Here is a 13,043-nt window from a genome sequence, read left to right as displayed (position 1 = left end):
GAGGGGCAGGAGGGGCACATGAGGGTGGGGTGGACACTGTGGTCTTTTGTAATTTTAGTTTTTGTTATGCTTTTGAGAGTTAAAAATCCAGTGGCAGATGATCTTGCCCTGTAGAGGCTACTATTGAAATTAATGAGAGTGGATTTTTCTTGGAGATGACTGCAATCCAACAGGCTTTCTCAGTGACAGGCTGGGGATAATGCCACGTCTTGCATTATTCAGTGTACAGTTTGCATAGTCTGTAACTATAAAGCCTGGTCCACTTTGTTTGACTTTTATGCTTATGTCCAGTGGGGCTTGTTTACACTCGGCTTCCCCCTCTAACTTCTCTCCTCCAAATACTCCAGGGACTATGAGCTGCAGCATCTCTGCAGGCTGTTACACAGCACCATGCTGCAAATTCAACCCATTAATGTGACAGCACATCTGATCCCAACACTGCTGTCCACCACTCCCCAGCTCTCCTATGGGAACAGCTGCTTTTCAATGACAGACACCAGTGTCTCATGCTTTGATATTCAAAAGCTTAGTGGACCGTGCTCTGTGCACTGGAAGGAGCAATATAAGCTGAATCTGCCTGAGAAGAATTCTGCTGCACAGTTTAGCTTTCTTAGTTATTTTAATGCAGCACTGACCAGATAACAAAATCCTTAATATCGAATATGAGCTTCTGAAGTCACAAATGTCATCAGTTAGAAGTGGAAGCACTCACCATCCAGTCTAGTATAAAAGAAGCCCAAATCATGGCTCCTTTGAAATGAAAATAAAAACACTTCTTAGACTGAGCAGGCCAGAAAATTGTCGTAATTATCATAAAACACAGAATTTCACTTCCCAAGAAGAGGAGGCATGGATTTTTGGGGGCAGGAGGGTATGGAGGATGGGGAATGGGACATGACACACACAGCCAGATGTTTCAGTTGTACACAAGACTCTCACTTTCCATTTGTTAGCACATTTCTAGGTGTAACAATTGATAAGGGAACTGTGAGAAAGCAACCTAAGCATCACTGCTTAAAAGATCTGCTTGAGTCTGCATATAGCCTGAAATGCCAGCTTTGAATTGCTCCTTTCCAATCCGACTTGGACTCCAAACAGAATACTTTAAGTAGCAGTATTACTAAGTGCGCCATTGCTCAAAAGCTTTTGAAAAGAAGAAGAACTCCCTGTGTGAAGTACTAGGAGGGGGTGTCCAGTAATAGAGCTGAGAGGTAGAGTAGCACTTTCATTCTTCTCAGAAGTTTGGATTTTAAGTCCTTGGACAATACACTCCTGAGTGCTGACTAGACCTACATCTTAGACCTATCCTTCTATATTTTATAGTTGACCCTGCATTTAATAAGAGACAAATCACGCTGTTTTATTTTTCAGTAGTTAAGACTGCTTGACTGATTTACTCTCACAGGATGTCAGGGACGCCACTGTTGGAGAGGCTACAACTGATCCTCCTGGATAACCTGAGGCTACATGGCTAGGCAAGAACAAGTAGTAGAGGAATAACAGTATGACAAAAGTAAAGCAGGCCACAGTTTAAAATAAAGGAGAAATATTTCAAAGTTGTTCTTAACCTTGGCTACATAACCCCAAGGATAAGAAAGCCCTCATGGCCAGTGCTGTGAGACCAACCAGATGCAGAAAGGAGAGTTTCAGCTATTCTAAGCTCTTTTCATTGCACTTCTTTTAGTTTAACGCATCTATCCAAACCCCAGCTACCATACTGTGTAGAACTGGTTTCTGCTGTGGGGCAGGCTCTGCTGTTTTAATGCTGCCAGTACCTCAGGGGATCCTCATGTCTGTAACAGAACCTAAATTTCACTGCAGAAGGGAAAGGGAATTGATCTGCTCTGAGTCACAATTACAGATTCAGCTTCAGAGCACTTTGAAAGCTGCCACGAGGCATTCCCAGCAGGAATTAGTGTCCAGCTGGGACCAAGCAACAGTGCCTGTCTGACTTCAGAAGCCATTAAAATATAGAAGCACCATTTAGCACTGGAAGAAAATGCCTTTTTTCCCCTTCCCTATCTTGCCTCTGCTTCTTAAATCATCACTTAACATTATTTAAAAAGAGCTCCTTAAGAAGCTTCCATTCTGGTTTTTAGGAAGTACTAAGTGAGAGATCGAGGCCAAATACTACCAGAAATCAGCTTTGGTGACAAGTGCTGATGTTGAAACAGAGCACTTCACACCTGAAAAATATTGACTACTCAGGCAGAGAGGAAAAGAGGAGGCAAGAAGCTGAACAGGGGCAAAAAATAAATGTGTTACTGCATGACTTCAGCTCTTTGTTCAGTTTACCATTCACCATCCACAAGGCTTGAGCTGGAACTAAACAAAACAGAGTATGAACAGAAGAAGCCCAGTACTGCCTTGTATTTCTCCTGATTTGGGCTTGTTTCCTTTCCCCAAAAGCTCAAAGGCTTCCCTGGCCATTGGTTCTGGAAAGAAGTTTGTTGGCCTGCAAGTTTCTAACTGCTCCTTGACCTAGAGTAGACCTGCAGGAATCAGTGCTGTCCCAGCAAGGGGCTGTAGCTGCCTGGGTCTGCAAAGGCCCTGGTGCACTAGGGCTCATATAAACAGCAGAGCTTCTCAGCACCCTTGTGCTTCACCAGGGCAATCTCACCTGCTCCAAGTGCCGAGTCACTCTATGCCACCATACCTGAGCTTGTCTCCATCTAAGGCCCCAAGTACCTCTCTGGACTGGACTATTCCCAAACCCGCTGAAGATACAGGAGGGGACAGGCACGGGTGAGCCCTACTGTAAGCTCCACAACATCTTTCTTTGAAAGTAACTGAGCACAGCCCACTGCCTCAGCCGCAGACCTGCACTGTGAGAGCTCCCGTCGGAGCCAGCATGTGAGGGAACAGCAGTGAAAAGGCCTGAAATGCTTTGCTCATAGAGATTCATCAAAGATATCCAGTGCCTTTAATGGTGGACATTAGCTTTCCCTGAGATCACTGCACAGGAAGAACCAGAGACAAAACAAAACAGATGTGTCCTTGCTTGAAGTCACCCTGAAGTCTGGAGTAAACTTGAGAATGTGAATTCTGCTTTTCCACCAGGTTTTTGTTTTAAGACTTTCCTCTAAATATATTGGAGAGAACATATTCCTCCCCCAAGTAAGTTCAAAGCAGCTGCCCCCAAGTACCTAAGAGCAACGGCTTGCAAGAAAAAAACTGCCTGACTTGATGCAAGGCTTTCCAAACCTGACACTAGTTTAAAAACCAACCATCACACAGGGGAACGGGGAGATGTTGTCAACTCTGTTATTCACAACTGCAGATAAACACTGATGACAAAATATTTTTCCCAAGTGATATTGTAACCTGGGGCAACGTGTTTCAGTCCCTCCTTTCCACCTGGATTCATCCTTCTTGGCATGTTTGCTACTGCACTGTATTGCGTGGTAAGAAATTCAAATTCCAAGAGCAGGGATATATCAGTCCCCTGACTCTAAGAAACACATGAGTCATACAGTTCCTATTTAATATGCAAGGGAGAAGCATAAATGTCTTTTATGGTTAAACACAGATGATGAAATGCTATCTTTGTTGAGGAGAGAAAAGGGGATGTCCCCTATTATACTCTATAATTTATTTCTCCTATCTCTGCCTTACCGTATTTACAGTAAATTTCTTCTTTCAGAAGCAGGTACATTCATCTACAATTTCCAAGTGGTCACAGGAGGATTTTCCTTCCCTCCTGGAAAGTATCCAGTCCTTTTTCTCTCTAAGGAAAGGGCAATCCCTCCCTCCCACCTCAAGAAGAGCAGAGAGCTGGAAACCTGCCATACAAGGCTGTCGCATCAGTTTAATTTTACTGGTAACAGTAAAGAGGGTCAGTACCCAATTCTGCAGACAGTGGCATGCATACTAAAGCTACTGATTTTCCAGCCCCTGCTCCTTCAAGAAAATGATAAAGAGCTGTAGTGCTGGAACTGCCAGTAGCACACTGCAGCCAGGGGGTTGCCAGGGAGCCAAGTGCAGCAGGCACACACCGCCTTGCTTGGAAAGACTCAGACTTACAGCTTCTGCTTTGAACAGGAAAGGGAATACATGAGCCCTGAGACTCTACCATACAGAACATACAGTCTGTGTGAGAAAGCAGCACCTCATTTTATCCCTTCCTGCCCTCCCCCAATTTTTCCTTTTGGCCTACACAGGTGTGTGAAGGATAAGTCCAAAACAAAAAGATCCTTTTGGGATGGCAGCCGAGGAAGCCATGGTTTGTCTTTCCCACCTGTACTTCCCCACCATGTCCCCTGTGCAGCAATATTGACTTCCCCATCTCAGATCAACTGAGCTGTTTGCATAAGCAAGTCCTGAGCTGCCTCAGTCAAAACTAGCCAGGTGAGCTAACACACCTTAAATGACAGGCTTTCACTAACCCTCTTCATTCTGAGTGAAATGTGAGAGGCAGCACTCATAGGAGCAGCTTCACAGGAAAATATCTCCCACAAAAAGCTGGTGACAAGTAGCCAGGCAACTTGTGTGTCAACACTAGTGCAGATAGAAAAGGATGTACCACAGATGGGAAAACCTGGTTTCAGACAGTCTCAGAGCTCATTAAATCACTGAGTCTAGTGGCTAAGCACTTCTAAAGATCTAAAACAAACCAAAGAGAAAGAGCAGACACAGGACACCCTTATGTCTTTCAGAGTTGAGGCCTAGAATACATATTTACCTCTTGTCTTAGGCAGGAGGTGCCCATTTCAGTAGCACTGTCATCACAGCATTTTCCCTGTGGTATTCCTGCCCCTGAAATTCTTCCAAATCTGTTTTAATGCTGTGGAAAGACTTGCTCATGGTTTTTCTTCCACTAGAATCCTTGTTTACAGCCTGCAGGTATAAGCAGGCCTGCTGAGAACAAGGGAGAAAAAAATACAGTGTTTTTTATGAAACAATCTCATGTATGTAGCACTGCAGAGGTATGTACTTCAGAAATCTGGACAATGTGAGCACCAGATCCTTAAACTGACTCCCAAGACTGAGGCAGTGATGTAGGTATGTAAAATTGTATTCCTGAAGTAGTAATACTGGATATTATTGGCATGCAAAAGAGCAGAGCAGATTTAAATATCTAGTTGCTCCTCCTCTCAACATTACAGATCTTTAAAGAATACATTATCTCATCAAGCCTGACTGAGCCTGGTCTATTGCTTCGTATAAGATTATATTTTACTACACATTGGAATACCATTGTATACTACACACTGGATATTATAACATACAAATCTATGTTCTATAGGTCACACTTGTGAAACGAGCCCCAGTGGCCAGCGAAGTTTTGGCTGAAAAGTGTTACTAGCTAATGTTGTCAAGGATGATGTCTCCAAACAACATAACTGTGACAAAAGTCTGTTGTATAATCCTGATATGAGCCCCTTAGGCACCAAACTCAGCTGAAAATTCGTAAGAGAAAAAATGAGCAAAAATAAGGGAGAGGCTTCATGAAATTCTTGTGGTTTATTACAAAGATCCAAACTAACACAACTACAAGTCTTTTGTAGTTGAAACTGTGCACAGACTTCTAAAGATATATATACCTCTAAATCAAGCAAAATGCAGTCTGGTCCACTAGGGCTGTCAGTCTTACTGCCGTTCATAAGTACTAATGTCCACTAACCTGGTCTACCAGAATACTGAAGTAATTCCCAAATATTAGCTTATCTGGCGGAATGCTGAGTTGCTAGAAAACCCCCTCTGTCTCCCATGTACCTTTACTTGTAACTTTCTAGAATGTCCATATTTCTTGCTACAGTCAAAGAACTTGTAGGACTTATGAATATGTTTAGGTTGGAGTAACTCCCCTTACATGATCTTAAATGGGAAAGTCAAACTATTCTATACCTGTGCTCCAGTCAGCCAACACTAACACTGTTTTCACATGAGTTACCTTGAAATGGTAAGAAAAGATTTGAACCTCACACACATTTTTGTTCTGTCACCTGAGGACACTGACAGGTTTAACAAGACAGCTGGGTTATAAATTGGTTGTAACTACCCTAGGAAAAAAACTAACTCCCCCTCTTTCTGCAAAAAAAGGAAAAAACTCCAAACCCCTAGGTATGTTTGAGCCAATCTCAGTGGAAAACATCTGGTCACTTCTGAAAAAAAAAAAAAAAAAAAAAAAAAAAGAAAAGAAAAGAACATTAATGATGAATGAGAAAGAGATAAGAAAAACAATTATATTTTTGTAACACTACACTATAAATTAAGGGTATGCTTCAGTGTGGAACCCTATTCATTTCTGGTCACACATCCTGGGCAGAAACTGCAGTGACAGGGAAAAGCAAAAGCACATGAGTTCTGTTCTGTTTCCCAACACACCTTCAGCTGCTTTCACAGGTTTTGCTCCTTCATGTCATTTTGACTCTTCAGCCAGATCCTTTGTTATGTGAAAGGTCTTTTCTTGGCTGATATTGTCTACTTCTTGAAATTCCCTTCTTAAAATGGAACACCAACTAAGTTGTTGGTATCTCTATGGACACTGAACTATTGTGGGATTTTTTTACTTAATAGCTTACATGGTCTTATATTATTAAATAAATTCCCACTAGGAATGTTTCTGTGCTAATTAGAGTCACCCATCCTCTTGGATGAACTAGCAGGAACAATTGATTCACATGCAGTGAAAGTGCTGCTCTAAAGCCATGTCCTTTTGCCATACCCAAAATAGTTGATATCCGTTTGGTGCAATTCCCCTGTTATTACTGCTTCATTGACTTATTTCTCCAAGAAATTCCCAAGAGATTTCTCCAAGGTCTCCGTTAGCAAGCATAGATGCAGTATCTATTTATTGAGAAAAAAGCTGTTTGCACAAACCTGTTTAGTCCACCTCTAATCACACTACGGGAGATTTCTGTCTGCATGGACTGTCACATGCACCTCAGTAAAGTTTTACCTCATCAGTTTACTCAAAGTTCTTTCTTTAAAGTTACAGGACTCTCCTCACACCTTTGTGACCTAAGCTGTCCTTTGGGTACAGTTGATAGCCAGGAATTACAATATCTTATTGATTTTTGGCATTGTTTCATATTTCAAGCTGTCTATTGAATAATGTGTATGCTATCGAGGTCCTCTTCTCATACTAAGCAGGAGTGTCTAGGGCTGTCAATCTTCCTGCCATTCATAAGTATAACATCCACTAAAAATAAATTAGAAAAAAAGCAGTGTGACAATGAAAAGCTGTAATGTGAAGACATTGAAGAAAAAGGCTTTTGTCAAATTTGACTCACATGGAATGTGTCATATAACACGACCCAAACTGTTTGACAAGAACAAATTATCACAAGATTCCCTATCAAAATAAGCCAAATCCATTAAAGTATACAAATAAATCCCAGCTATGAGAGCCTTATCCTGTATTACAGGAACCAGTGTTTACTAGATTACATTATTGAATTTAAAATTAGTAAATGTCCTTATCAATAACTAATTAAGAGCTCCCTATTTTTGTAATTGACGAATTATAAACACCTTTAACTGAAATTAACTAAAAAAAGAGAACTAGATGGTGTAATTCCATAGGATGACTATCATACTGAATAAAACAGAGAAGTAAAAGATGAAAAAAACCTGACACCAACAAAATGTAGATTAACTGCAGAAACAGACAAAAGGCCACAGCAGCAAATCAAAGAGAGAGCAGCTTGGCAACGTATGATAGAGCATTACCATAATGAATTTTGTGAGTAAGCAGTGTCCTTTAAAATAATTCTTTTGATCTCTTAAGAAGGTATTAACTATAATCAAGAAAGGGTTTACTTGGCAAAAAAATAAAAAATAAATTAAAGGAGGAACAGACTTATCTAGGATTTAATTTTAAGCCATTTCCAGCACCTCCATCATGATGTTTCATAGATTTCTATCAGGCTTACCCTGATTATCTAGGCTGGCCTTCTGAATTCCAGCCAAAAGAACTTCCTGCAGCAATTCCTGACTTGTACAGTCTAAGAGCAATTTCCTCCTATTTCCTTTCAGGATTAAGAGTGAAAGTGAGAGACTGGTCGGGCATTTATATTTAGCTAGATTCCAGCTCAGTTTCCTGGACTAGAAGGAAACTCAGCTCATCAAATATCTGAGTTGAAATCCAGCTCAAGGCTTCCCTGTAACAAATGCGGAATTGAACCCTCCCAACCCAAGGACAGATGGAGAGGGTTGGGGGTGCTCTCATGCAGCTAAGGTGGGATAGTAAGGCCAGACAGAAAAATCCTGAAAATCTGGGTTTGCTGTCCCCACTGCTGCTGGCTGCAGTGTAGCTGGGCCAACAACCACTGCTGCCCTTAGGGATCATTCTGCCATCCCCATTGTTCTCCATGCCACAGTTAAGAGACATCCTCTCACACACACACACACACACACACACACACATTTTGTCTCAGCAAAAGCAGGAGCCATCATCAGTTAGAGACTTAGCTTTTCTGAAGACTGCAAACGAGCAAAACCATGGGATTACAGTTGCCATGGGCAACTGGCTGGCTGTGTCTCTTCCTCAGCCCGGCCTCTTCTGGGCTGTGCTGGGCTTGCAGTGAGCAAACAGAACTAAAGTACCTCCACAGAAAGTCTGAAAAGACTGGAGAGAACCTGTCTTGTTCTGTTCAGGTTTTGATCCAGACTAGACTAGCAAGTGTACAGGAATCATGGAGCAGACTGTTGCTCTCCTAGGCATCCAGCTGCCTGCTGGTGCCATCCACCACACCAGGCCACGCACCAGCAGATCAAAAGGAGCTGTAACTGTCATTACAGCTGACATAATGAAGACATGGTGCTAATAATTGTTTGGAGCAGGAGTCTGCTCTTTTGAGAAATTCTCCTGAATGCTGTTAAAAGGGCCCTGCTTGTTTTCAAATGAGCAAGTGAAATCCAAGGCATTCAGATCTGCTAACAATTACCTTTCCCCACTCTGTCCATCACACGCTGCCTCAGAGCAGGAGCTGCACGGCAGGCCGAGCGCTCTGTGGGGCGGGAAGCCATTACGCCTTATTAACTTTGAGTGACTAAGTCTTTTGTGCAGGAGCTGAATATAATTAAAACACATTTTCATTACTAAGCTGTTAGAATGACCAGCTGGGCTTGGGCTTCTCTGTTTGCTCTACCTGAGTAGTGAGTTCGGGAAAAATAGCAAGGCTGAAGTTAAGAAAAATCTAAAATTATTTCTTGAAGGAACAATTATAACACCAACAACGAAAATTAGAAGGCAAAATAACAATGACTACTCGTTATTTAAGCCACACAGATAACTGATGTGAAAGGCAGGTATCTCTCATTTCAGAAAAACAGAGTTACTCAAAGTGTGGGAACTACTGTTTACACAAGCACAGGCAAGGCTCTTTCCATACTTAATATGGCTGTTGACTTTGGAAGATTCCATTTTCCAGTCTTGACTTAAGCTACAGAAATTACCAGAGCTGTCTTAAATTATTTAAAAGACTCTTCAGCAAGCTGGATATCCCTTCCACCCTAGTGGGAATTCCCGCAAGGAACTGATCAGGCTGAAATATGCCAAAAAACAATGTTTGGCATAAGTGAGTAACTGTGGCTGCTGCTGCAACAGTAATTTAAGAAAGGCAGCAGCTGGGAAAGGCTGTTTCTCATGGTAACCCTTTCCATGTGTGTCCTCCACCCAGACATAAAGTCAAAGACCCTCCTCTCAAAGGAGCAGCTTTGAAGTTCTTAAGTGATATTTAACTCCAACAACACAACCTTTTATCACTGTTATAAAGCAACCAGTAAAATAAGACACCACACCCCAAAGGCTCCAGGACTTTGAAGAGAATAGTCAGTGCAGAGGAAGGAGACACAACCTTGCTTTGCTCAGGAATCCTAAGAATTGTGCTACGTTTTAACGGCACTGTTTGAAGTCAGAGAACGCAAAGCCACTCAGAGAGATTTTTATCTCCTCAGCTCAAACAACAGTGGTAATAGAGACTCCACCATCTGAGTGCGCCTATGACCTGATTTTTGGCTGCTTCTCTGAGATACTTTTGAATTCATATGCTTTTAATTTCTGAAAGAAAAAGTGTTTGGGAAAGGAAGTGAGTATGAAAAATATATCTGCAATCTGGGAGCTACAGTTAATAGAAAGGAATTGTCTGTTTCTTATTTATATGTATAAACACACAAAGTGATGATGAAGGACTCTAGATTCTCTGAGAGTTTTTCAGAGAGTAATGAAAAAAGCAGCCCCCATAATCCAACATAGAGCTTATCACATACAGATTGATGCTATTCACCCGTGGAGGAGAAGCAATGGGGTATGTCACATGCTCTTTCCCACTCCTAGAACCTTGTGGTACTGGCATGAAGAGGAGCTTCAGAGACTCTTCACCTAGGCCTTACATTTACATAAATGAAAAATATTTTGGTCACACAATGGCAGAGTTGCATCTATTTAACACTGTAAGAATTATTTCATGATAGAGCAGGATTAAGTATCTAATATCTATGTATTTCTTGAAAGCTGGAGGGGAAAGGGGGAGCACATTTGTTTGAACAAAATGCCTTATTTTTAATGGTAGTTCCACTTCCATCCAAATCCTCTTCTGTTATTCTGCAAACATTCACACTAGCTACTTTATAGCTTTAAAAAAATTGCTCAAAATGCTCTAACATTGCTTATAACTCTGTACATGTGGATATATCATATTTATATGAACTATTTGTGGAGGAATTGTTCAAACAACAAGCTGAAAAAGAGGCCTGAAAGCTGAGGGGAATGCCATAAACTTGGGCCATCAAACACACAGATAGAGTAAAACAGTCTGCTTTCAAAGCAGAGCAGCAAACAATTAATGAGAAATGTATTGGATGACAACCCTTATCAGCCACTTCTGAATTAATTGCGAGTATGTTTACCAAACTCAGAGCATATTCAGTGACAATTTAAAAAGTGAGTATGAAACTCAATTCATTAAATAGGTTAATTATTTCAAATAGTTCAACCACTTCTGTAAATCACAATCTGTAGAAAGCAGCCCTCAGATGGGCATTTCTGTTCAGCATGGTTTGTCACCATGGCCCTTCCTATGCCTCCTGGTTTATGTAGCTTGCAATGGCTCCAGTTCTTTTCTCCATACAGTTACTCATTGCTTTGTGAAGGATATATAATGGTGTTTAAATATATAATATTTAAACACCATTTGATATATATATATAAAATATATAAATATATATAAATATATATAAATATATATATATAATGGACTGTTTAAACCCATAGCAAAGCAACAAACAAAAGCTCCTCCCTGTTTTGTCAACATTGTGAACATATAGGGTTTATGTGGATCAGCTTTACTCCTGAAGGATCCCCCAAAAAAAGAATGCTGTTTGGACCATACCTGAGGCTGCCACAGAGCACGCAGGCCCCTTCCTGCAGTGTCATCAGCCACCCAGCACCAACAGCCTCTTCAGTGGGACATCAGAAGGGCAGTGCCCATCTCCTGGGCAGGCACCAGATGCGATTTCCTCAGCAGGCACTGGCAGTCATGTCCTCAGGGGGCACTGGTGGCCATTTCTTCAGAAGGATATTGCCATCCATCTCCTCAGAGGGTCATTGTCATCCTTTTCCTTAGCAAGGCATCATCCACCACCTTTGCAGGCACCTGAGGCCATCTCCTCAACAGGGCACTGTCGGCCATTTCCTGAGGGAGGCAGCGCTCGGACCTCTGTAGGGCACTGTCCGGCCATTTCCTGAGGGAGGCAGCGCTCGGACCTCTGTAGGGCACTGTCCGCCATTTCCTGAGGGAGGCAGCACTCGGACCTCTGTAGGGCACTGTCGGCCATTTCCTGAGGGAGGCAGCGCTCGGACCTCTGTAGGGCACTGTCCGCCATTTCCTGAGGGAGGCAGTGCTCGGACCTCAGCAAGGCACTGTTGACCATTTCCTGAGGGAGGCAGTGGTTGGACCTCAGCAAGGCACTGTTGACCATTTCCTCAAGGAGGCAGCGCTCAGGCCTCAGCAGGCACTGACAGCTATTTACTCAGCCAGGACTGGCACCTGTCTCCTCAGCATAGCACCGGCTGCTATCTCCTCAGCAAAACACAGGCAGTAATCTCCTCAGGTGGAGCCCACTCCTCCTCTCTGTGGTGTCAGGAACTTCCCAACAGCCCCTCTGTGGATGGGCAGTGGTGCTTGCCTGGCACCCTGCTGGTGAAGGTGTACGCAGCTGCCCAGCTGCAAGTGAACTGTGTGCCTGTGGCCTGTGGCGAGGGGTGTGGCACCTTGGGAGAAAGGGTGGCAGGATCAGGCCTGTGGCAGGCAGTGGAGCCAGCACAGCAAAAAGTGGGGAATCGCAGCATTTCCTCAAGTCTCTGCTGCCCACAGAGGCTGCAGGATGGCGACAGGACCACTCACAGGGGCAATCACAGTGGCCATTCCCACATGAGGGGAGCAAAGCTCCTTGGAAAGTCCCAAGGAGCAGATGAGGCAGGAAGTACAGATAAGCAGAGCCCAGAGCACTCAGAACCATGGTGTGAGGTACACCTGTGAGGGCTGATCTTGTGGGCTTCACCTGGGCTGCAGGAACACTGCTATGGTGTTGAAAGGGAGAGAATGCACTGACTGATTTGAACCTGCTCCCATCCCTCCCCGCTACATGATGACACACTGCAGGGGGAATTCTAGGAGCCATGATGACTGCGCTGTGAGAGATTTTCACACCACAGCACTTGACACAGAGGGGATGCCATGCTGAAGGCCTGCAGCAGGGTGGGAAGCCTGAAACTTGTCCTCCACACCCTTGTGCTATGGGCAGACGCGTGAAATGGGTCAGGTGCTGCTGCTTCCTTGAATATTTGGTGGCTGGGATGCATCATTCTGAGGAATCATGAGAGGAATGGAAAAGGATAAATTTGAAGGTGACCAGAGGTCTGCTAGCCACGTAAGTCTGCTCATCTTGCTTCCTTCTCAGACCTTGGCCTTGTATTATCTCCTGAGTCAGTGGGTTATCCTAAACACAACAGTGGAAACAATTTTGGGAAAGGGTCCTTTGGTTGAACAGAGCTGAGAAAAATATAAATCAACATGTATTGAATCACAAACTATTTG

This window comes from Myiozetetes cayanensis, unplaced genomic scaffold (assembly GCF_022539395.1).
Source record: "Myiozetetes cayanensis isolate MyiCay16 unplaced genomic scaffold, myiCay2020 scf9, whole genome shotgun sequence".
Taxonomy (NCBI): Eukaryota; Metazoa; Chordata; class Aves; order Passeriformes; family Tyrannidae; genus Myiozetetes; species Myiozetetes cayanensis.
This window is presented reverse-complemented; position numbering follows the sequence as displayed.